Source organism: Macrotis lagotis, chromosome 6, assembly GCF_037893015.1.
Source record: "Macrotis lagotis isolate mMagLag1 chromosome 6, bilby.v1.9.chrom.fasta, whole genome shotgun sequence".
Lineage (NCBI taxonomy): Eukaryota > Metazoa > Chordata > Mammalia > Peramelemorphia > Peramelidae > Macrotis > Macrotis lagotis.
The window spans coordinates 100,510,617-100,537,087 of record NC_133663.1 but is presented as its reverse complement, the minus strand read 5'-3'; the positions used below and the strand labels follow the sequence as shown (position 1 = coordinate 100,537,087).

Here is a 26,471-nt window from a genome sequence, read left to right as displayed (position 1 = left end):
CTAGGTCTTTTTTTTTTGATTATACCTTCAGATAGTCCAAAAATTTTTAAATTGTATCTCTTAGATCTATTTGCTAGGGCAATTCTTTTATCAGTGAAATATTTCAAATTCTATTTTATTTTTTTTTAAATTCTTTTGGATTTATTTGATTGTTTCTTATTTCTTAGAAATATTAGCTTCAGAACAGTGAATAGAGCACTGGCCCTGGAGTTCAAATCGGACCTCAGTCACTTAATAATTACCTAGTTATGTGGCTTTGGGCAAGCCACTAAACCCCATTTGCCTTGCAAAAACCTAAAAAAAAAAGAATAGCTCCAATTTGTTCAATTATAATTTTTAATGAATTGTTTTATACAGTAAACTTTTGTACCTCCTTTTCTATTGGCCATTTCTACTTTTCAAAAACTTTTCAATGAATTTATACATTTCTTTGTTATGGCTTGCTTCACCTTGGGGCCCACAGTGATGACCTCCCTCCCAGAGGGGAGCTGAGAATAAGGAGTCAAGCCACCACTGCCTTAGGCCTCCAGATCAATTTTATTATGGCTTAGCTATTACATATATATTGTTAGGTCTTCCAGGGTAGAATAAAGAGTAATTGAGGGAATGGGATGCAAGTGGTGTGTATGTGCATCATCTTGCATTACAGGATAAGGGGGTACATTAGGGGGGTGGTAGTAAAACACAGCTGTGTCTAGTGCCCTTGGTCTGTGGGGCAGAATGTCCAGTTCCCAAGGACTCCGGCACACCTTATCTCTACGGTTGGCATGCCAGCTCCCGAGACTGTCCAGGTGGCGGTTTACTTGGAAATGATTTGTGTCGTGGCTGTTAGAATAGCCTGTGTTCCCACATTTCTTTATCTATTTGGTTATTTCTGTGTTTTAAGGCATTCTTCTCCACCTTAGTTTTTTAGACCTTTTTTGCCATTTGGCTTCATCTGTTTTTTTAAGGTTTTATTTTCTTCAGTATTTACTTGCATCTCTTTTTCAAAGCTGTAAATTCATGTTTCATGATTTTCTTTCACTATTCACATTCCTCTTCTCAATTTTTTTATCTAAAATTCTTCCTTGGTTTTCACAATTATTTTTTGAATTCTTCCATGTCCTATGATCTCCTGTTTTCTTGGAGGCTTTGAATGTAGGAGCTTTGGTTTTGTTATCTTTTTCTGAGTGTGTTTTGATCTTCCTTCTTACCATAGTAAGTTTCCATAATCAACTTATTTCTTTTTCCTGTTATTTGCTCATTTTCCCATTTTTTTTTTTATTTTTTAAGTATTTGCTAAAATAAGGCTGATCTTTCAGGGTAGTGTGCACAATATCCCAAGCCTATTTCATAAATTCCTCTAGAGATCTATAAGTTTTCAGTTATTCCAAGGTGCTATGATTTAAGGATAGGTCTTCACCACTCTCATGATCTATGTATTGCTCTGAGATAGATTGAAAGTCCTATATTCTGTCCTGGAAGTGTGAGGAGGGTCCCTCCTGTACTGTGACCACAACTGGTGTACTATTTTTCCTTGTCCCCTGGGACTGTCACCATGACTACTATATATTTTCGACTATTTTTAAAACAGCCATCTGCCTCATTGCTGGGAAAAAACACCTATATTCTCCTTTTGAACAATTGTTTAACTCTTTTACTGTCTGTGGGCTGAGAGTTCTAGAAGCAGCTGCTCCAGCTATTAATTCAGTAACTCCAAAAACCCTCTCCTGGTTTCTTCTGGCCAGGTCTTTGCTGGTGTGACCTGTTCTGAACTGTGCTCTTTTCTCACCAGGTGAGATAGATCTTTCCTCCTTATCCTTTAAGTTGTCTTTGACATCTGTGAAGTAAAGGTTCTGGAAACTACCTCTACATCAATAATTCAGTCATTGGGAGACCTGCTCCTAGTTTGTTGGGAGTTAGGTGTATCGTGGTGTGACTTGGGCTGAATTGAATTCATCACTCAGGCTGTTGCAGCAGAATTTTTCTGCCAAATTTCTAAGTAATCTTAGACTGGAAAGTTTTTTCACTCTATCTTTTGGGGTGTTCTGCTACTTTATAATGTGTTTAGAGTGATTATTTAAAGGTATTTGGAGGAGTTTGGGATACAACTTAAGTGAGTCCCTATCTTTCCTTGCCATATTGATTCTAGCCCCTTTTCATTCATTTGCAGAATAAAAATGTTTTGAACTTAAAATCAACTATATTTAATAAACAAAAAAGCAATTTATTCTTCAATAAGAAAAGAAATTATACATTGTGACAAATCATTAGTTATTACTTTTATTCAATCAGGAAAACCCTTTGTCTCTACTCATGCTTATTTAGGTAAGGAAAATCATCAAAAAAAAACCCCATCAAAAATATAGGTAGGATTATGACCAAATGGTCTTTTATTTGTGTATGTGTGTGTTTATTTTTCCATACTGTCAAAATAACTTCAACACAAAACTTAGCAAAGCAAGCAGAGCAAGGACTTTTAAAACTGGCCTTTCAAATCTGATATCTCAAAGTGAGAAAGCTTTCTAACATAGTAACTCCTAAACAGGTTGATGTGCAATTATGGGAGAAAATGATATCCAATGTACATTTTAGTGGGCACTAACTTAACAATTGACCAGTTGAAAGAGTAATGATACAAATTTATTGGTAATTAAATCTAATCAGCACTTGTGGGGGAAATCAGTGATGAGTTCCAAATAAGTACACATTCATTCGCCAATTCCAGAGGCTGCTATGGCAACATTGCACCTTTCTCTCTGTATGTGGGTTTGTTGTTTAACTATCATATAAAAGAAAATCTGAAATAAATTCATTGAAGAGTATTAATATTACAAATGAACTATACAAAGACTTCATTCTTCTAGGAATTTACATTTTCTTTTCTTTGACAAAAATTATAGAAAACATCTGAAAATAAAAATCATTACAATAAAATAAAAAAACAGAAAGCTAATAATAGAGAAAATAATGTGTATTTGAGATATTGTTAGAACTTTGTAGATACCAAAGGTCTTAGTAGAAAATGTATTGCTATTATTGTTGTTGTTTTTGTGTGCTATTATTGGTTGTCTCTCAGTCTCAACAAGGGACATAAGGACGATGCTGCCATGACATGCGGAGAGACTCATTTACTCACTCACAAATACTAACTTGCAAGCAACATTCCTAATTGTGGTTTTCTCTCCCTAAAAAAAAAAAAAAACATTGCATGTAAAGAGCTTTTCATTCATAACTAATGAATCATTGGACCATCTCTTTCCTTTTAGGACTGTTCACTCAAACTTTCCAAGCATATTCAATTTCATATATCCACTTATGCTCAATGGCATGCATTATTGAAGCAGATGCTCAGGGTTCAGGTGTGTCAAAAAGCTTTGGAAGAGAAGAAAGTTCACTAACCCCTAAGAAGCTCTAATGGTTTTAAATTTATTATAATCCATGATAAGAAACTAAGCAGTCAATGGTTTTATTAACATTAATCCAAATTTCTTCACAAATTTATTGTGAAGGAAGTGTATACATATATGTGTCCCTGTATGTGGTATGGCTACACATTATATATCTCTTCCATAACAAAATCTGTGCAGACAATTTCACATATATACACAAATACACATATGTATAGACATATATATGAATATTTGAAAGCACAAATATATTATGGATAAAGACACACACTTATAAATATATGCACACATATATATGCAATATTTATATATCGTCTTCTCTGTAGGCACATATTTATGCAATATTTATAATTTCATCTTTGCAGAAAATCCGTTTTGGAATTTTAGTCAGAAATTTGGATGGGACATTGAAGAACAGTTAGGTAGTTTGTTTAGGGTCATTGAATAAGTATCTGGCATAAGCAGCACTTAAATTCATATCTTCTTGATTTGAAATTAAACACTGTCAATCTTCCTCTGAAATATTTATATACATGAAAATAGCAAATGTGTATTTATGCATGAAGAAATTTTGTAACTAGATAAACTGAATGAGACTAAATACAAGAATCTTATCTCTTTCAGTCTGAATTTTTTTTCTTTCATCCCAGTGCTGAATATTTTATGCCAGATAGGTGCCAAAATAAGAATTTCACTAGGGATCAATTATAGTTGTAGTTTTTGGTAGTTTCTTCCTAACTACCAAAAAATGAAACTAAAACAACTAAGCAACAAAGAAAAGTTAAATAAAAGAACATGCATTTTTTCAATATTACATGCTCTAAAATGAGTTATATAAATGTGTAGCATGTTAATATTCATATATAACACTGTACCAAAAGCAGTTTTAGTGCATAGAAAGTTGAGAAAGTTGAACTCAAAATCAGGATGACTTAGACTGAAGTCCTTCTTTTGACACATATGACACTGGGAAAGTCACTTAATCTTGCAATGTCCACAGGCAACTGTCAAAGACCAAAAGTTGCAAAGAAGGTAATGCTATTCATTGGTAAAGGAAGACTTCCCTATACTGTTAAAATTTGACAGAAAGATATATGGGGGGGGGAGAGAGAGAGAGAGAGAGAGAGAGAGAGAGAGAGAGAGAGAGAGAGAGAGAGACCTAGTAGTTTTTGTTGTAACCATAGCACACAACAACTATCCAGATTCAACTTGGATCTGCATTCTAAAACTGCTACTCTCAAGTTCCATTTTTTTCTGCTTGCCTGTAAAATAGCCTGTAGATATAATTAAGAGAGAGAATTGTTATTTACTGAAAGGTAAAAATAGTTAAAACAGTAACTACAAGACATTTGCCCTTTAAATGTGGCACACAATCTTTCACAAATTATAAAGGATTAGTGAGAAGTGTGGATATATTTAGAGAGTCTATTGGTAGTAAGACACACATTTGGGCAACCAAGGGAACAAGTTATACTTCCAACATTAAACAGTCATAATATAATTTCTCTTTTCATGATATCTCCATTCTGCTCTGTCCCCAGTTAGTTTCTGATGAACAATGCATTCTGTTGACCTGCTTGCATCTCTTCATCTCCGCACTTTGATTTCTTACTGCTGGATCTAGCTCTATCTTGAATCCATATCTGTTTTCTTTACTTCTTTTAATTGATTCTAATGACTGACCTATCAAAGTATGTCTTTCTTCTTTTACAAGAATATCAAGATATGTATAAATAGTGAAATGTACTCAGATTCTATCAAGAAGTTATTCCCAACTTGCAAAGAGGGGAAAAAATAAACATGTTCTTTGTCTTTTAAAATTTAACATTCTCTGTTATTTGTGTGATTTCATTAGTTGAACAGAGAAAAATAAACAGATTTAGGCTAATCACTCTTCTAATTGTTTGGTCTTAAAAATGTTTCTTTTTATATATTTCATATATATTTGTGTTAAAAATTAAGTTCCAGAAAGAGACCCCAGAATAAAAACTTCAAGGGCTATCATAATCAAACTCCCGAATTCTCAAATAAAGGAGAAAGTATTGCAGGGAGTAAAAATAAAGCAATTTAAATACAAAAGAAACACAATCAGACTTACACAGGAGTTATGAACTTTAACATCTAAGGACCAGAGGACCTGGGAGACCATATTTCAGAGGACAAAGGACCTTAGATTACAACAAAGAATTTACTCCCCTGTGAGGTTCAGCATATTCTGTCAGAGAAAAAGATGGATGTTTGTAGAACACTGTTGTGTATGGGAGTACTGTGAACCTCCATCACCTGGTGTCCTCTAGCACCAGAGCACTATTTTACTGGTTGATTGAAGAGTGCTCCTGGAGTGGGAGTGGACCAGGGAATGGATATTTAAGCATTTGTATCCTGGTAAATAAAGAGAGATCTTGGAGATCTTGTAGAACTTTACATTCTTGTCTCCCACTCTTTCAATGTTCACCTGGATAAGGATAGGTAAGCTGGCAGGAACCTAACTTCTTGAGCTGCTAGTCTTACAGGAACATTAACAGATATTCAATGATATAGAGGACTTTCAAAATTTCCTAATAAAAAGACCAGAAAAGAAAAGTCAATCTCTAAATATAAGATTCAAGAAATGCATTAAAAAGTTAAATGAAAAAGGAAAAACAAACAAATATTAGTCAAGAACATTAAATTTTATAGAATAGGGGCAGCTAGGTGGTGCAGTAGATAGAGCACTAGTCCTGGATTTAGGAGGATCTGAGTTCAAATGTGATCTCAGACACTTAATAATTACCTAGCTCTGTGACCTTAGGCAAGTCACTTAACCCCATTGCCTTGCCAAAAAAACCACCAAAAACTAAAAAATAATTGAATAGATCACTATAAGGGAAAATATAATAATTGTAACTCTTGAGAATTGTATTTCTCTTAAGATAAAGAGCTAAATATAGATGAGGAGATTCATTTTAGAATACATGGGTAGAGTTGGTTCTTTTCTTTACTTTGAGGAGGACCAAGATAACATCACTGTGTTTGAGACAAATAGACCTGATCAAAAGTTGGGGTGTTTACTTTAACTTTATGTGTCTCAGTTTCCTTTGACCTACTTTAATTCTGTTTCTTCACAGAGATTAGCACTTTATTTGATGAGGGCGTTCTCTGCTGGGTGGTCCTCAGCCAGTGTCTCCCTATCTTACATTCATTTGTAAAATTCCTAAGAGAGACATTCAGAGTGTTCCAGTACTTAGAGTACTAAGAGACTTTCTAGTTAAATTTTTTTTAGTTATTTTATTTAAGGCGATGGGGTTAAATGGCTTTCCCTAGGTTACACAGCTAGGCAATTATTAAGTGTCTGAGGCAGGATTTGAATATAGGTCTTCCTGATTCCAGGGTCAGTGCTCTATTCAATGAATCACTTAGCTAACCCCTTCTCTATAGTTAATTAAATCAGAAGTGACTTTGGGGGTAGAGAGTGGGAACCTACTTGGATGGGTTGTGCATAAAGAGATTAGGAAGAGATTTTTATCTCAATGCAAAATTCAGATAACAAAGGTTTAAGAATCATGATTGGTGAGCTAAAGAGAGAGTAGACTTAGTGGGGAAAAAATGCTTTATGAAGTGATTTGATTTTATATGATAATTTGACTCATAAAGATTTTATGTCCATGGAGGGTACTTGAAAAGGAGGTAAGAAGTAAAGGGATTATAATTTGATGTGATTCATGACTCTTGAGAAGTATATTTCTAATGACATAAAAGAGGAGAGGGAATTTAGTGACTACAAAACAGTGCTGCTTATCAGTCAATCAAGCAATCAATCAAACAACCATTGATTGTACTGTGAGTTTATCAAGTTATTGATTAGTCATCCTTTGAAAGTATTTTGATTAGGGGCAGCTAGGTGGCAAGTGGATAGCCAGGAGTAACTGAGTTCAAATCAGGCCTCAGACACTCAATAATTACCTAGCTGTGTGGCCTTGGGCAAGCCACTTAACCCCATTGGTTTGCAAAAAAAAAACCCTTAAACAAATTTAAAAAAAGTCAAAGAAAAAAAGAAAAAAATATTTTGACTGATAGTACTTGATTGATAGCACTTCTATTAATAAATAACACCAAATGCAGAGGTACAAAGATATAATATAGTAGAGGGAAAGAAAGGAGGGTGGTGTAGGAACTCTGAGTAAATTCTATTCAATAGATTTGGGTCAGAAAGGAAATAAGAAACATTTCAAAACAGGTTTAAAAATCGATCCTTCTTACAGGGGTGGGGAGAGGGAGAAGGGAAAGAAAAAGAAAGAAGAGATGAATAAAAGGAAGGCAAAAGTGTAAGTGAAAATAAACTGAAAGTTAAAATTTAAAGTAAAAGCAAAAGGGGGAAAGGGAATAAAACATTGGTGAGGAGGAATAAAAGCAAAGGAAAAAAAGAAAAATATGAATGGAGAAAGATAGCATGGAGGGTAATACAGACTTAGTAATCTTAACTGTAAATGTGAATGGAATGAACTCTCCCATAAAAGAGAAAATCTTGTTTACAAGAAACACATTTGAAGCAGAGAGGTACATATAGGTTAAAGGCCAAGGGCTGGAGCAATATATATTATGTTTCAACTGAATTAAAAAAAAAAAAAACAGGGATTTTAGATAAAGCAAAGGAAACAATCAATTTCAGTAAAAGGGAAAAAGAAGGAAACTAAATCTTCATAAAAGGTACCACAGACAATAAAATATATTATTTTTTTTAAAAAATTGATTCAGTTCTCTGGTATATTTTAGAAATGAGTCCTTTGTCAGAAATACTAGTTGTAAAGATTGTTTCCCAATTTACTACATTTCTTTTGCTCTTGATTACAGTGGGTTTGTCTGTGCAAAAGTTTTTAATTTATTGTAATCAAAATTATCTAGTTTGTTTTTAATTATATTCTCCATCCCTTCCTTGGTCATAAACTGCTTCCTTTTCCATAGATCAGACAGGTAAACTATTCCTTGATCTCCTAGTTTGCTTATAATATTGTTTTATATATCTAAATCCTATAACCATTTGTATCTTATCTTGGTATAGGGTGTGAGGTGTTGGTTGAATCTAAGTTTCTTCCAGAACAACTTCCAATTTTCCTAACAGTTTTTATCCAAGAGAGAGGTTTTATCCCCAAAATTGGACTCTAGGTATATCAAACAGCAGATTACTATAATCATTTCCTGCTATTGCACCTAGTCTATTTCACTGATCTACCACTCTATTTCTTAACCAATACCAGACAGTTTTGAGGGCTGATGCTTTATAGTATAATTTTACATCTGGTAAGGCTACATCAAACTGCTTTTCATGAGAGGTTAGTAGCTTCACATTGGACTTTTATTACCTTGCATTTGACGATATTACATTTAATTCCCAGTGTTAAAGATCATTTACAGATGAAATTCAAATTTCTTTTAAATTCTACTTCTTGCATGATCCATATTCAGTATCTATCACTGCTTTATCTTTGGAATATGAAATAAGGATACAGTTTTTCTTGGTGCATGTTTATCATTAATATGAATTGAGAGGGAGGGAAAGGAAGCAAATTTCTAAGTTCTTATCCCTGTGAACATCTTATAACCCTTTCTCCAGTTTACAATAGTGTCTTTTACAAGACCTGTTGTCTGCCTTTGTTGTCTTTGTTTATCCTGTTGTGTATCCATTCCAAGGTCCATTTGGATTCAATTCAAATTTGCTTAGTTAGCAACTTACCTTTGCAGTGATAGTGTTATGTCTGGGACTATCTGAATTTGCGGACTTCAACAAGTTCACCTAGAGCTTTTTCTCATGCAAATAAACTTTGTAGACCAGTCATACCACTACAAAGTAAAATAATTATCTTATTTATTTATTTGTTTGACAGAGATGTTTTCAAATATAATCTTCTAAAAATCATAGTTATATAGGACTTTAAAAAATAAGTCCTACTTCTGACTCCAGGGCAAGTGCTCTATCCACTGGGCTACCTAGCACCCCATTCCTTAACCATTCTTAAAGTGATGATATTCCCAGTCCTCTAACTATACCATTTAATATTGGGTAATTCTTGATTTCTATTTATCCATATGAACTTGCAATTTTTTTTAACTCATTAAACTAATTTTTTGAAATTTTGATTGGTAGGGCACTAAATAGGTAGTTTAATTTAGGTAGAATTGTCATTTTTATTATATTAACTTGGCCTATCCAAGAGCAGTTGATGTTTTTCCCATTATTTGAATCTGATTTTATTTGTGTGAGAAGTATTTTACAGTTGTTTTCAAAAAAATTTCTCAGTCTGCCTTGGCAGGTAGACTCCCAAGTATTTTATATTGTCTTAAGTTACTTTGAATGGAATTTGTCTTTCTAGTTCTTTCTACTGCATCTTGCTAGTCAAATATAGAAATGTTGAGGATTTATGAGGATTTACTTTATATCCTGTGACTTTATTAAAGGTGCTAGTTGTTTCTGGTAGTTTTTTAGATGATTTTTTAGGATTTTCTAGGTATACCATCTTGTCATCCGCAAAGAGTGAGAGTTTCCTTCCTTCCCAATTTTAATTCCTTCAATTCCTTTTCATTCTCTTATTGCTGAAGCTGACATTTCTAGTACAATATTGAATAGTAGTGGTGATAATGGGCATCCTTATTTCACCCCTGACCTTTTGGGGAATGTGTCCAGTCTATCTGCATTGAATATACTGCTTCTTAATGGTTTCAGATATTCCTGTGCTCTCCAGTGTTTTTAGTAGGAATGGGTGCTGTATTTCATCAAAAGCTTTTTCAGCATCTATTGATATAATCATAAGATATCTGATAGGTTTGTTATTGATATAATTAATTATACTAACAGTTTTCCTGTTTTGTTCCAACTCTGCATTCCTGCTTGGTCATAGTGTATTATCCTAGTGATAACTTACTGTAATTGTTTTACTAAGATTTTAATTTAAGATTTTTGCATCTATATTCATCAAGGAGATAGGGCCATAATTTTCTTTCTCTGTTTTAACTCTTCCTGGTTTAGGTATCAGCACCATACTGATGTCATAGAAAGAGTTAGGCAGAGTTCCATCTTCACCTATTTTTTTTTTTTTAGATTTTTCAAGGCAATGGGGTTAAGTGGCTTGCCCAAGGCCACACGGCTAGGTATTTATTAAGTGTCTGAGGCCAAATTTGAACCCAGGTACTCCTGACTCCAAGGCCAGTGCTCTATCCACTGCGCCACCTAGCTGCCCCTTCACCTATTTTTCCAAAGAGTTTATATAGAATTGGAAACAATTGTTCCTCAAATGTTTGGTGGATTTCACTTGTAAATTCATCTGGCCCTGGAGATTTTTTGTTAAGGTGTTCAATAATAGCTTGTTGAATTTCTTTCTCAGAGACAGGGTTATTTAGGTATTTAATTTCCTCTTCATTTTACCTGGGAAACTTAAATTTTTGTAAATATTCATCCATTTCACTTAGATTTTCAAATTTATTGGCATGGAATTGGGCAAAATCGCTTCTGAATTGTTACTTTAATTTCCACCTCATTTATGGTGAGTTCACCTTTTCCATTTATGATACTAGCAATTTGGTTTTCTTCTTTCCTTTTTTAATCAAATTAACCAGAAGTTTAACAATTTTATTGATTTTTTTCATAAAACCAACTTTTTGTTTTATTAGTTCAATAGTTTTCTTGCTTTTGATTTTATTAATTTCTCCTTTAAATTGTTCTTTCTCTAATTCTTTTAGTTCCATGCTTGTTCATTGATTTCCCTTTTCTCTAATTTATTCATGTAAGCATTTAAAGATATGATATGTCCCCTGACTGCTGCCTTGGTTATATCCCATAAGTTTTGATATGTTGTTTCATTATTGCCACTATCTAGGATGAAATAATTAATTCTTTATATAATTTGTTGTTTGATCTACTCATTCTTTAAAATGAGATTATTTAGTTTCCAATTAGTTTTAGGTATGTCTCTCCATGGCCCGTTATTGCATGTGATTTGATAATTGCAATATGATCTGAAAAAGATTCATTCTACAATTGATTATTAGATTTTTGTACCCTAGTACATGGTCAATTTTTCTGTAAATACCATGTACTGCAGAATATATATATATATATATATATATATATATATATAACTTACTATCCCCATTCAATTTCCTTCATAGGTCTATGATGTCTAGGTTTCTAACAATCTATTTACCTCCTTAACTTGAATTAAGCCACAAAACAAATAAATAAGAAGGAATTTAAGAAGATAAATAAAATCTTAGAAAGTTTAGATATGATAGAACACTGGAAATAACTTACAGAGATAGAAAAGAATATTCCTTTTTTCTCTACAGTACATGACAGCTAAACCAATATTGACCACGTGCTTACAATGAAATGCAGAAAGGCAGAATTAGCAAATGCATATTTTTTAGATCATGATGCAATAAAAAATATATGTAATAAAGCATCATGGGAAAATAAGTCAAAAGTTAATTGGAAGCTAAATAACTTAATTTTAAAGAATGAGTGGATCAAACAACAAATCATAGAAATAATCAATAATTTCTTCCAAGAAAATGATAATAACCTCTTATTATCTCTTTTCCTTAATCCTAATTCCTCATGACAAAAATCTACTAATTTGTAAATATGTTTATCAAAATATGTATGTAAGCTACTAATCTGACTGTTCCCAACTGAGAAGAGGAGGATGAGAAGGGAGGGTGGAGGGAAACTTTTCAACTTGGAAAAATACATATACAAATGGATGAAAATAAATTAAAAAATAACATGCACTGACCAGATTAACAGAAAAAGAAAAAGAAATTGAAGAAACCATCAATAATCTCCCTAAGAAAAGTCACCAGACACAGATGAATTTACAAGTGAATTCTACCAAACATGTAAGAATAAATTAATTCCTATTCTACATAAACTATTTAGAAAATAGTAGGAATTCTGCCAAAATCCTTTTTATGATATCAATATGATACAGATACTTAAACCAGGAAAAATGAAACAGACAAAGAAACTTGTAAAATATACAGAGAACTGAGTCAAATTTTTAAAAAGACATGCCATTCCCCAATTGACCAAAGGTCAAAGAATATGCAAAGGCAGTATACAGATGAGGAAATCAAAGCAATCCATAGTCACAGGAAAAATTCCTCTAAATCACTAATGATTAGAGAAATGCAAATTAAAGCATCTCTGAGGTATCACCTCACACCTCTCAGATTGGCCAATATTACCAGAAAGGACAATGATCAGTGTTGGAAGGGATGTGGGAAATCTGGGACATTAATACATTGTTGGTGGAACTGGGAACTCATCCAACCCTTCTGGAGAGCAATTTGGATTTACATGCAAAGGGCAACAAAAATGCGCATACCCTTTGATTCAACAATACCTCTATGTGTCTATACCCTGAAGAGATGATGGAAAAAAAGGCAAAAAACATCACTTGTACAAAAATATTCATAGCAGTCCTGGTTGTGGTGGCAAAGAATTGGAAATCAAATAAATGTCCTTCAATTGGTGAATGGCTTAACAAACTTTGATATATGTATGTCCTGGAAAAAAATGTTTCTATTAGAAAACAGGAGGGATTGGAATTCAGGAAAGCCTAGAGGAATTTGTGTGAACTGATGCTGAACAAGATGAGCATAACTAGAAAAAAAAACTGTACACTGTAACAGCAACATGGGAGTGAGCATCAGCCTTCATGGACTTGCTCATTCCATCAATAAAACAATCTGGGACAATTTGGGTCTATCTGTGATGGAGAATACCATGTGTATCCTGAGAAAGAATTGTTGAGTCTGGGCAAAGACAAGGGTCTATTACCTTTAATTTAGGGGGGAAAACTAATATCTTATTATGTAATCTTGCTAACGCTTATATTTTATTTTTCTTCCTTAAGGATGTGATTTCTCTCTCATCACATTCTGTTTGGATCAATGTATATCATAGAAACACTGTAAAGAATGGCAAATTCCCTTCTGGCAGGGTGTGTGGGGGGGAGGGAAGCAAGATGAGGGGGAAAATTGTAAAACTCCATATAATTAAAATCTTTAAAAGAAAAAAAATATGCACCTACAGTGGCTTTATAGTCTGGATTACACAGGATCTGGTATGATCTACATTAAGGGATTGGAGGGCTTGGAACATGATATTCCAGGAGACAAAAGATGATGGTTTACAACCGAGAATCAACTACCCAGCAAAACCGAACATCCTCTTTCAGGGAAAAAGATGGACTTTCACTGAAACAGGGAACTTTCAAACTTTCCTATTGAAACAACCAGAGCAGAACATAAAGTTTGTTCTCCAAGTACAGGAATCAGGTGAACCATAGAGAGGGTGGACAAGAAGGACTATCTATGAGGAACTTAATGTTGCTGAACTGTTTGTGTTCCTGCATGGGAAGAAGATACTGATAACTCATATCAATTTTCTCATTTATAAGAATAGTCAGAAGGAGCATATAATGACAAGGCACAGGAAGGAGTTGAATATAATGGTATAATATAGTAAAAAGGATGGAGTCAATGGGTGATAAAGGGAAATACTGGGAGGAAGAGAAAGGAGAGGAAAAAGAGCCTAAGGTATTTTACAGTTGAGTCAAGAAAAAGCTTTTTCAATGGAGTGGAATGGGTGGAGGGAGGAATGAGTGAGCCTTCATTCTCATCAGAAATGGCTCAAGGGGAAATAACATACACACTTAATAGCACATAGAAATCTATCTTACCCTAGAAAAAAATGTGAAGAAAGGGATAGGATAAGGGGTAATTGGGGGGGGGGAGTAGTGAAGGGGGGGAGTATGTGATAGAAGAGAGGGAAGATTATGGGAGAGGGGTGCCAGACACAACACACTTTTGAACAGAGACAGGTTGAAAAGAGAGAAGGAATAGAATAAATGATAGTGGGAAGGAATAGAGTGGAGGGAAATACAGTTAGTAATAGCAACTTTTGGAAATATATTGAAACGACTTCTTTGGTGGACTTATGATAAATAAGGCAATTCAACCCAGAGACAAAGCCATTGGAATTTGAACACAGACTGATATACATTTTTTTTTTCCCGCTCACACTATTCTAGAGGTTTCTCATCTTTTTTTTGTGGGGAGGCAGCTTTATATTTACTCTCATAAAAAGATTATTATAATAACATAAAATAAATAAAATAAAAACAAAAATAGCTTTCAATTTATTTTCATTTATATCTTCACCTTCTCTTTTATCAGTTCCTTTTTCCCTTTCTTTCCTTTTCCCATCCCTCCCCCATTCTGTAGTTTAGGTTAGATTTTTAATCCCAAATGGGAATGTAACTTATTCCCTCTCTAGGCTAAACTATTGAATAGAATTTACTCAGCATTCACATTCTCCCTTCTTTCCCTCTAAAATTTTTGTGCCTCTTCTCTTGGTGTTATTTATCTCTAGAGTGATAAATATCTATCAGATACCATCAATCACAGTTTGATTATTTGATTGCTTGATAAGCTTATATTGTTATCAAGATGTTATCAGAGATTGTTTGATAAGCAGCATTGATTCAAATTACATCTAATTACAATTATAATCATTTTTTGCCTTACCTCCTTTTTCCTGTATCTTTCAAGTACACACAGTCCTCTTCATAAGTCAAAGTAACATCCAAAGCCATATTGTTTCTTGAACTTTTTTTGTCCCTCCCCCCAGACTTCTTGACTTCTTTTCTCTCACATTTGACTGCCTTCCCCACCCAGGGTCAGGGTAATTAAGACCTAGTAAGTGAAGCAAGGCCTATTTTCTTTCACATTTAATTCCCCCTCCACACCAAAGGTACTTAACTCTTTGTTAAGTGAAGCAAGGGCTATTCTCTCTCCCAATTTTCTCCCCTCCCTCCTCACCCAGGATACTCAACCTCTTGTTAATTGAAGCATGGGTTAAGTCAAACTGTGATATAATTAACTGCAGGATTCTTAAAGATCTCTAATACTGGGAGTCTTTGAAACTAACTTGAGAACTTTACAAATGATATAAGTTACAGAGACACTGACTTAGGACCATCTAGTTTATGATATGCCCTCATTAGCACAGTGGAATTAAAGGGGGTCAAAGGATGAGACATTTAGTTTTCAAGCTAACCTCCTTGCTTTTCTTCAGGCTTTTTATCTCAAACATAGTGATTTCAACTTGGACCTCTTCAATTGAGAGATAAGATACAACTATACCCATATCTTTTAGGTCCATTGTCTTCAATTATAATGTACTTTTTAATTATCCTAAGAGAAGTAAAGTTCTTAAGAATTAGAAGTGTTCCGCATGCACGGCCACTGGACGTAGTGGGGGGACACAAGCCCCCCTGGCTCCCCCAGCCACGTGGCGGTGGGCTCTCTGACAGCTTTCTCCCTGGGACTCCTGGGGGTCCGAGGGTCTCCCTGTACCGCGGGGCTGGGGGTCCCTCGTCGCCCGCCCTGGGGGTCTCTTATCTCTGTGTCTTTGCCATCCCTGAGTCTGGGGGGTCTCTTATCTCTGCCATCTCTGAGCCTAGGGGTCTCTTATCTGTGTCTCTGCCATCTCTCAGTCTGGGGGGGGGGGGTCTCCTATCTCTCCCATCTTTGAGCCTAGTGGTCTCTTATCTGTGTCTCTGCCACCTCTCAGTCTGGGGGTCTCCTATCTCTGCCATCTCTGAGCCTAGTGGTCTCTTATCTCTGGATGTTTGCCATCTCTCAGCCTGGGGGTCCCCACTATCTCTGGGTATCTAGAGCCAGTCACCCAGCTGAGTTGCCCAGCTGAGCCGCCAGGTGTGCCTCTCCCCTGCAGACAGAGCGTGTCTACCAGAAGCAGCCGACCATCTTCCAGAACAAGAAGCGGGTGCTGCTCGGGGACACGGCCAAAGAGAAGCTGCCCAGATACTACAAGAATATTGGGTTGGGCTTCAAGACCCCCAAAGAGGCTACCTACCTCGACAAGAAGTGCCCCTTCACTGGCAATGTCTATCCGAGGCAGAATCTTGTCAGGTGTGGTGACCAAGATGAAGATGCAGAGGACCATCGTCATCCGCAGAGACTACCTGCATTACATCTGAAAATACAACCTGTTCGAGAAGTGACACAAGAACACGTCTGTGCACCTGTCTCCCTGTTTCCGAGACGTCCAGATTGGAGACATCGTGACAGTGGGTGAGTGCAGGCCCCTCAGCAGACAGTGAGGTTCAACGTGCTGAATGTCACCAAGGCAGCTGGGACCAAGAAGCAGTTCCAGAAGTTCTGAGCCTCTGGTCACCAGGGGCAGGGGCTGGTGCTGGAGTGTCCACTGTGGCTTGGCCAACTGCTCTGCTAATAAAGGCATCCCCCCCCCAAAAAAAAAGAATTAGAAGTGTTCTATGTTTCCTTTTAATGTTATATACATTTTGAGCGTCTTGACCAATATTTGTTTTGTTTTTCTCTTCCCCTTTTCCTTTACTTTTTCTGTACAACTCTTGAGTTCTGTATTTGATGATTGAATTCTCTGTTCAGTTCTGGACATTGTGTCAGAAAATACTGTAAGTCTTCTATTTACTTCAACATCCATCTTTTTCCCTGACAGTATATGCCAAATTTTGCAGGGTAGTGCATTTTGGGTTGTAATCCCAGTTTCTTTGCTTTCCAAAATATGATATACCAGGTCTCCTGAAAGTTCCTGTGTGAGTCTGATTCTGTTTCCTTTATATTTGAGTTGTTTTCTTCGTTGCTGCTTGCAATATTCCCTCCTTCATTTGAGAGTTCTGGAATTTGCTATTACAACCCTTGGAGTTTTTATCCTGGGGTCTCTTTTTGGAGAAGTTCTGTGGATTCTTTCAATGATTATATTGTTATATTGTTCTAGTAGATTTGCACAATTTTCCTTTATAATTTCCTGAATGATGTTTCTTAGGTCCTTTTTTGTTTGATCCAAGCTTTCCAGTCTTACAATGATTCATAGATTGTCTGTTTTGAATCTATTTTCTAGGTCATTTGTTTTCCCTAAAAAGTACTTTATCTTCTTTTTAATGGATTCATTATTCTTCATGTGTTTTACATTCAATTTATAGAGCAGATTGATTTTCCAGTTTTGTTTTAAAGCATAGAATACTTTTAAAGAATATACAACCATAGAAGCACATTCATCAGCCCCTATATATATATATATATATATATATATATATATATATATATATATATATATATATATATATATATATTTACTGATTTGTATTTACCAATATTTGGAATCAGCAGATGTTAACTGGGATGACAAAAAAGCAATAGTTATGGGTAGTCATTCTTCCTGAATATACTAAATGAATAAAATCCAGAGGATTTATGAATCTATTCCTAGTAAAGGCCCAGGTTCTTAAGATATATGTATTTAACAGGTACAATTATCAGAGAAAATTCTCTGTGAATTTTTTCAGAACATAAGATTAATTAATTGATTAATAGGATTAATTAATTCTAACTGATCATTATTTTCTGTCCTTTTAAGGTCAAATATGCATGAAAGAGACAACACATTTGTCAGTGTTAACAGAGGGATTTAGGAAAAGAAATAAAAGGAAGGAGGAAGACAACTAATTTAGTAAATCTAATAGGTATGGGCTACTACCTCAATATTGTTTTAAGTTGCATTTCTCCAATAGATAGTGAGTTCAAACATTTTTTTTCATATAGCGAGGCATAGCTTTAATTACTTCATCTAAGAATTGTATATATCTTTTATTTATCAATTGAGTAATGAATTTTATATTTAATAATTTGATTCCATTTTCTGTGTTTGAGAAATGAGGTCTTTATGAGATAAACTTGCTTCAATTTTTTTCTCAATTAGTACTGTTAACTCGATTTCCCTCCATTGCATTTCTCCCTCTGTTTATAATATTCTCTCTCTCTCTCTCTCTCTCTCTCTCTCTCTCTCTCTCCATTCACCTAGTTCCTCCTCACGTATTTTGCTTCTGACTACTTCCTGTCCTAATCTTCCTGCCCTTCTATCACCCCTTATTTATTATCTCCTTCCTTTTTATAGGATAAGATTGTTTTCTATGCCAAGCATGAGGCAAATATTATTCCCATTTTGAGTCACCTTTGAAAAGAGTAAGGTTGACTCACTTATCCAAACTTTTCCCATCTCCCCTTCACTACAAAAATTTTTTCTTATTCTTTTATATTAAATAATTTACCCCTTTCTACACCTCCCATGCCCTTTCTCCCAGAATATTTCTCTTTTACCTCTATATTTTATTTTTTATATATCGTCCCTTTATATTCATATTCTGAGAGAGAGAGAGAAACAGAGACAGAAAGACAGAAAGACAAAGACAGAGAGACACAGACAGAGAGAGAACAGGAGTGAGCTGAATAAGAAGGGATGACATCAACAGTTGAAACTGATTGTTTATTGATTTCGCATTTAGTCATTAACTTCTATTTGTTCTATTCCAATTTTTTAGGAGTTGTTTTCTTTATTGACCTTTTGTACCTCCTTTCCCATTTTGTCAATTCCACTTCTTAAGGCATTATTCTTCTTCTATGCTTTTACTACCTCTACCATTTGACCTTGTTTTTTTTAAAGATGTTATTTTTCTTCAGCAATTTTTGTCTTCTTTAGCAAACTGTTAACTCATTTTTTTTCAACAACTTTCTTACAAACTCAATTTTCTCAGCTTTTCCTCTATCTTTTCTTGCTTTTTCAAGATCATTTCTGAGCTCTTCTATGTCCTGAGATTCATTCATAATTTTCTTGGAGGCTTTGGATGTTGGTGTTTTGCCTTTGTTATCTTCTGAAAAGTGTTTTGATTTTTCTTGACTCTTGTGTCATTCTATGGTCATTTTCTTTTGCTCATTTTCCCAGTCTATTACTTGTTTTAACTAAGTTTAAGTAGGGTTTTTCTGCTAGGGTGGTGGGCACTGTGTCCCATATCCTCAGGTGTTTTTGGCAGCTGTCTTCAGAGATTCTTCTACTAACCTGTAAATTTTCAATTCTTCCAAGGTTGTATTATCTAAGAACTATTTAATAATCTCCTAGGCTATACTCTGTTCAATGAGTGAGCACAAACACTATTTTTATGCACTGGAACTCTGAAGAGCACCCCTGTTCCCTCTTGGCACAGCATGTGATAGACTTCCACTAATTCTGGAACCACCACCCAGGACTGTGACCCAGATCTGAGTATGGACAAAACAACAGACTCTGGCATCAGTGCTAACAAAGAGACTCTTGTAATCTCCTTTTGATCAGTTCTTACCTCCTTACCTCCTTTCTACCTTTACTTTCTATGAACTGAGAACTTTGAAGACAGAGTTATTCTTATTATTAATCAACAGTGCTTCTGTTGATTCAGTGATCACCAATGTCTGCTCCTGATTTTCTAGGACCAGGTCTGAACTGACATGGTTTGCCCTGGATTGTGCTGTATTTTCATGTAAGTGTGAGCTTGTATGTTTTCTTTGGCATCTTTGGGTTGAGAGTGATTCAGAGAATTAAGAATATAGGAAATTTGTAAATAGAATCAAATTTCCTAATCCTTTATCCTGTTAAATTTTGTAAAAGTGTAAAATGTTATCTGCTCCTGGGATATAAATTGACTCCTATTGTTTCATTGTTAAATGCAAAATTTGTACCTGCTTCCTCATCCCCAACCCCCAACTTCTATCCTTTTACCTGATTTGGGTCACAAAAGAAGTAAGCCCTTTGCCCTCAGGACCCAAAGAATGAGCAAAACTATAAAAATCTGGTTTAAACTCCCCTTGTGACTGCAGCTATCCCTGGCCCAGTCAGCTCTTTCTGATTGTTTTTCTCTCTCTGTCTCCTCTCCCTTTGTCTCTGTCTCCCAAAACAACCTTGCCTAGCCTTTTGTTATTCACTTCTGTACTCAGAGTAACAAAATACATGTCTTCCTAAATAACCCATTAATCACAAAAGCTAGAAACTATTCATCACAGCTCAGTATAACAATTCTTTCAGATGTTCTGATCTCTTTTTGGTTATATGTTTCTGAAATTGTTTACTCCTGGGCATTCTCACTACTTGAAGATAAAATATCATGTCATCACCCCAAACTGTCCTCTATTATGATCTGAAAATGTGCCATTCATTTTTAAAAAAGATTGTGACAATTTGACAAGATGAAATAACTCTCTATTTGGATTGTGAATGACTTGAAATATATGATTATTAAAACATTGCTTTTTTCTTATGATAAAATTCAGGTAAGTATAAAAAGAAACAAAAATATTATCATATAGAGGAATGAAACAATTACTAAGAGAGAAATAACATGCTAGAACAAAGTAGGTGGGTTTTTATTGTTTATATTTCTGTCATTATACCTTCCCTTTATTTAAGCTGATATTTTCTAAACAATTTAAAATGTTTTAAAAAACCTTTAATTTCCAAATATATGTATTTTGTGAATGTACATATGTGAATAAATATATATTAGAGATACAGATAATCTTTAAAATAGTCAATTCAATTTAGAGACAGATAAGTTATATAGCAACTAGAGCAATAAAGCTGGAGTCAAAAAATCATGAATTTAAATTTGACATCTCTGAGAAAATCATTTAACCTGTTTGCCTTAATTAAATATTAAAATGGAGGCAAAACAGAGCTATACTGCAAGGTTGTCCTAAGGATCAAATGGCAATATTTCAAAAAGCTCTTAACACTGTGATTGGCGCATAACTAATAATAATTGATAGCTAAAGTTTAGTATTTTACAAATAAAAGAAGTAACTTGGGAAACAATGGGTATTACATTTTGGATGTTTCATGATGGATTAAAGGTATAATCAAAGTCATTAGAATTAAGTTTTATTAGTATGTTTTTTCTATTTAAAAGTAGCTCACCTATATACCTTGTTTGGGCCCAGGTTCATTCAGAGTGAATATAAATAGCATTCTTTTTATGTTTGACTGGAAACCCTAAGGATTTTCCCCTCCTTGACTATTTTTTCTTTTTTTTTAGTAGTGGTCATTTGTAGGCCTCTTCTTCTTATCTCTGTTTTACTTAACCTTAATGACTGAATAAGTATTGCCTCAGGCAAACTGTGTCCTGGGAAAGACTTAGGTCTCTCAAGGCAGCCAGGGACATTTTCAGTAACTACATTATATATCTGGCCACTGGACCCAAAAGGTTTCAGTGGAGAAAGTGAGGCTAGTGCTTTGAAAAACATCACTTCACTTGAATCCAATATACTTGCTTGTCATGGTATCACCTCTCTGATTGTCATGGTCTTCTTCAAGAACAAATGATAAAAATATCAGGTCATATATATTAAGATTAAACTGGCAGTCTAAATTAGTGCCCTGAATATAAATCAAATAGATTGATGAAACTTCTTGATGAAAATCCAATGTTGAGAAGGTATACTTCTTATTAATTCATATATAATTTAAACTTTTTTCATAAGTGGTAGTCTAGAAAACTAATAGTAACAGTTATTATTATGAAAACAATTTTTAAAATACTATTCTATTCATACATAAAATGAAGAATAACCATTATCTTGAACCCTTGGCCTGCCATGTTCTGTTGTATTCACCTTTCTTTTAAGACTCACAACCAATATATCATCTCGTAGAACAATTGTTTTCCAGTTTCCCCAGGCACTGTTAAAATTTTTTTCAGAGATTATTTTTTTAATTTTCTTCCCTTTACCTTCCTTTCCTCCTTCCCTCCACCCTCTCCTTTCTCCTCTCCTCCCCTCCCCTCACTTCTTCTCTTTTCTTTCTGTATATATTTTATGCACGTATATTTTAATATTATTTTTCCAATAATATGCAATTTTTAGCATTCTTTTTTTTAATATACTGTTTTATTTTAGATTGCATGAGAAAAAAACCCCACATAATATTAGTAGTGTGAACATTTTATCAAAGAAAATAAAAAAATTCTACTTTACTTTTTAAATAGTACAGAATTCATCTTACAGCAACATCACCCTGGGTTAACAAGAAGTAATTGCTGAAGAGAAATCAAAAATGATGAACAATATTATCCCCCACTTAATAGTCATTTTTTTCAATTACATGTAAAAGTCTTTTTCAACATTCACCTATATATGTATATATATATATATATGCATTTTTTATTAAACAGATATTTTTTCATTCATTTGTTCATTCATTCATCACTCTCACTCTGTGGGATATTGTTGCTATCATTTCCTTCTTCATCTCATCTAAAAAAGAAAATCTAATTTTTTCTTTTGTATTTTTTCATTCACATGTAAAGGTAGTTTTCAATATTCATTTTTCTAAGATTTTGAGTTCTTCATTTTTTTCCCTTCATCTCTTCAGTCCCCCTTCTCTAAAATAGTTAGTAATTTGATATAGGTTACATAATAAAATCAGGTTTAATACATTTCCATAGTAGCCATGTTATGAAAGGAGATTCAGAACAAAAAAGGGAACAAAAAACATGAGAACAAAACCCAACAAAAACAAAACAAAATCTAAAATGTAAAAATAGCATTCTGGATTGGCATTCAGACTCCATAGTTCTTTGTCTGGTTGGCATTCTTCATGATGAGTCTTTGAAATTGTCTTTGATCACTGCATTGCTGAGAAGAAATGTCTATCATAGTTGATAAACACACATTGCTGCTGTTACAGGGTAAAAATGTACTCCTGATTTTGCTCAAGTCACTAGCAATCAGGTCATGAAAGAGTTTTAAGGCTTTTCTGAAATCCACATGATCTTGATTTCTTATAGAAAAATTATATTCCATATTCTTATAGAACAATTATATTCTATCTATATCAAAACTGATTTAGCCATTGCCCAATTAATAAGCATTCTCTCAATTTCCAATTATTTGCCAAGACAAAAAGAGCTATTAAAATATTTTTATACATGTGGGTCCCGTCCCTTAGACTTTTTAATAATTGTTTTGGGATATAGAGCCTAGTAAAAGGGTTGCTGGATCAGACTAAGCAGAGATTTATAGCCCTTTGAACATAGTTCCATATTGTTCCCCAGAATGGTTGGATCAGTTCCCAACTCCACCAACAGTCATTAGTGTTCTAGTTTTCCCTTATCCCCACCAACATTTTCCTTTTCTGTCATATTAGCTAATCTAATTAGTGTGAGATGATAGCTCGGAGATGTTTAAATGTACTCTAATCTATAACATTTTAAAGCAATTTTACTAATGACTATAGATGGTTTTAATTTTTAAACTATTTGTTATTCTTCTAATTGGCTATGCTATCAAACTTTGTCTAAATTAAGAACCCATTAAGACTTTGCATAGATGAAGGGGTAAGATATTTATCAATGCCTAGTTTCTGCCATACTATTTTCTGGTTTTCCAAAAAAAATTTTTTTTTGTTTAATAATAAATTCTTACTCAAGAACTTAAAAGTCTTTGTGTATGAAACAGATTACTGTAGTCATTTACTGCTATTTCTTTTTTTACCTAATTATTCTACAGATTCACCAATCTATTTCTTAGTCAATATTAAATAGTTTTGATGACAGCCAATTTATAATAAAGTTTAGCCCTCTTTGCAGTTTTTTCATTAATTCTCTTGATATTCATACCTTATCTCTTTTTTTTTGTTTCCCCCATTTATTGTACTTTTTCACATTACTACTATAGTCATGCTGTAAAATAAACATAATCCCTTTGTCCCACAAAGACCTCATGAAAAATAAAATTCTTCAGTCTGTATTCAGATAAAATCAGCCCCAACTTTGGGGAGGATAGTATTCTTTATCATAAATCCATCAGAACAATTGCTTCAATATTTTTCCCTTAGTTTCTATTGGTAATAGTATTTCTCTCCATTCTCTTCCTTCCCACCCCCATTTCTTCTCACCTTTCACCCTGTCTATCCTCAAAAGTGTCTCTTATCTAACTACACTCTTCCATTAGCTTTCCTCTCTTTTATCACCTACATTCCCCCTTCACTCCTCCTGTCCCCTTTCTCCAGAGTAAGTTAGATTTCTTTACACAACTGAGTGTGTATATTATTTTCTCTCTGAATCACATCTGATGAGAGTGAAGCTCACTAACTCCTCCTAATATTCCCCCTTTCACTCCATTGCAAAAGGGTGTTTTTTGACTCTTTCATGTGAAATAACTCAATTTATTCTACCTCTCCTTTTCCATCCTCCCAGTACATTACTTTTTCACTTATTGACTCCATCTTTATAAGATATTATACTTCCATATTTAACTCCCTCCTGTGCCTTGCCTATATATGCTCCTTCTAATTGTCCCAATAAATGAGAAGATTTTTTATGAGTTATCAGTAACATCTTTCCACCCAGGACTACAAGTGGTTCAACATCATTAAATCCACTATAATTTGTCCTTCTCATCCACCCTCTCTCTATGCATCATATGAGTCCTATACTAGAAGATCAAACTTATACAGCTCTGGTCATTTTAGCAGGAAAAGTTGACAAATTCCTATTGTATTGAATTTTCATCTTTTCCCCTATATTCAGTTTTTCTGGGTAGTTGATTTTCAGTTGTAAACCAAGATCTTTTGCCTTCTAGATTATCAAATTCCAAGTCCTATGAACCCTTAATGTAGGTGCTGCCAAATCCTGTGTAATACTGACTATAGCACTATGATTTCTTTCTGGTGGCTTGTAATATTTTCTCCTTGACTTGGGTATTCTATAATTTGGCTATAGTATTCCTGGGAGTTTGTATTTTGGGATCTCTTTCAGGAAGTGATGGGTAGATTCCCTCAATTTCTATTTGCACCTATGTTTCTAGGATGTCAGGTTTATTTTCCTAGATTATTTCTTGAAAAATCAAGTCTAGGCTCTTTTCCTGGTCATAACTTATAAGTAGTCTAATAATTTTTATTTTTTTATTGTTTTCATGCATATACAGATATGTATTTCTAAGTTACAAAATTTACTTCCACCTTCCCTTCTCAGCCCCCTCCCCTCAGCAGAAAACAGTCAGATTAGCATTGTGCTTACATATTTTTGATAAAATTGTTTATAGATTAATCATTTTTGGTATAAGGGATTAGGATTTAGGGAAAGAGATGTCCAATTATTTAGATCTGATTTTATTTGTGTGAAAAGTGCCCCATACTTGTTTTCAAAAAGTTTCTGAAGTCTGTCTTGGCAGGTAGATTCCCTAGTATTTTATTCTATCTGAAGTATTTTAAATGGAATTTCTCTTTCTATCTCTTTACTGCTATATCTTGTTAGTAATATATAGAAGTGCTAATGATTTATGTAGGTTTATTTTACATTCTGTGACTTTGCTAAAGTTGCTAATTATTTTCAGTAATTTTTGAGACAGTTTTCTAGGATTCTCTAGGTATGCCCTCATATCATCTGCAATGAATGAAAGTTTTGTTTCTTCATCACTAATTCTTATTCCTTCAATTACTTTTTCCTTCTCTTATTGCTACAGCTAACATTTCTAATACAATATTGTATAATGGTGGTGATAAAGGGCATCCTGAACTTATTGGGAAAACTTCTAAGTTATTCCCATTACAAATAGTGCTTGCTAATGGTTTTAGATAGATACTGCTTATCTTTTTTTTTTTGCAAGGCAAAGGATTAAATGATTTAGCCACAGTCACATACCTAAGTAAATATTAAGTATCCGAGGCCACATTTGAATCAACTTTGCATACCTAGTCTAAATCCTTCCTAATCATAATTTATTATTCTCATGATGATTTTTCTAAACTTTTTCCTAATATTTTATTTGAAATTTTTACAACATTCTTTAGGGAAATCATTCTATTATGCTTTTTCACTTTTGTTTGACTCTTTCTGGTTTAGATTTCAGCAACATAGTGTTGTCATAAAATGAATTTGACAGCTCCATCTATTTTTTTTCAAATAGTTTACATAGATTTGGAATTCATTGTTCTTTAAATATTTGGTAGAATTCACTTGTAAATCCATCTGCTCTTGGAAATTTTTTCTTAAGGAGTTCATGTATGCTTTGTTCAATTTCATTTTCTGAGAAGGCATTAAGTAATTTATTTCCTCTTTTGTTAATCTGAGCAGTTTATACTTTTGTAAATAACCATTCATTTCACTTTGTTCACCAGATTTAGTGCCACAGAGTTGGGCAAAATATCTTTGAATTATTAATTTAATTTTTTTCTTTGTTGGG

General features: G+C 34.0%; 1 pseudogene; it reads left to right on the top strand.

The window, feature by feature from the left end:
• The first annotated feature begins 720 nt into the window (after window positions 1–720).
• Window positions 721–16,685, top strand: LOC141492164 (small ribosomal subunit protein uS17-like; annotated as a pseudogene).
• Window positions 16,686–26,471: the final 9,786 nt, after the last annotated feature.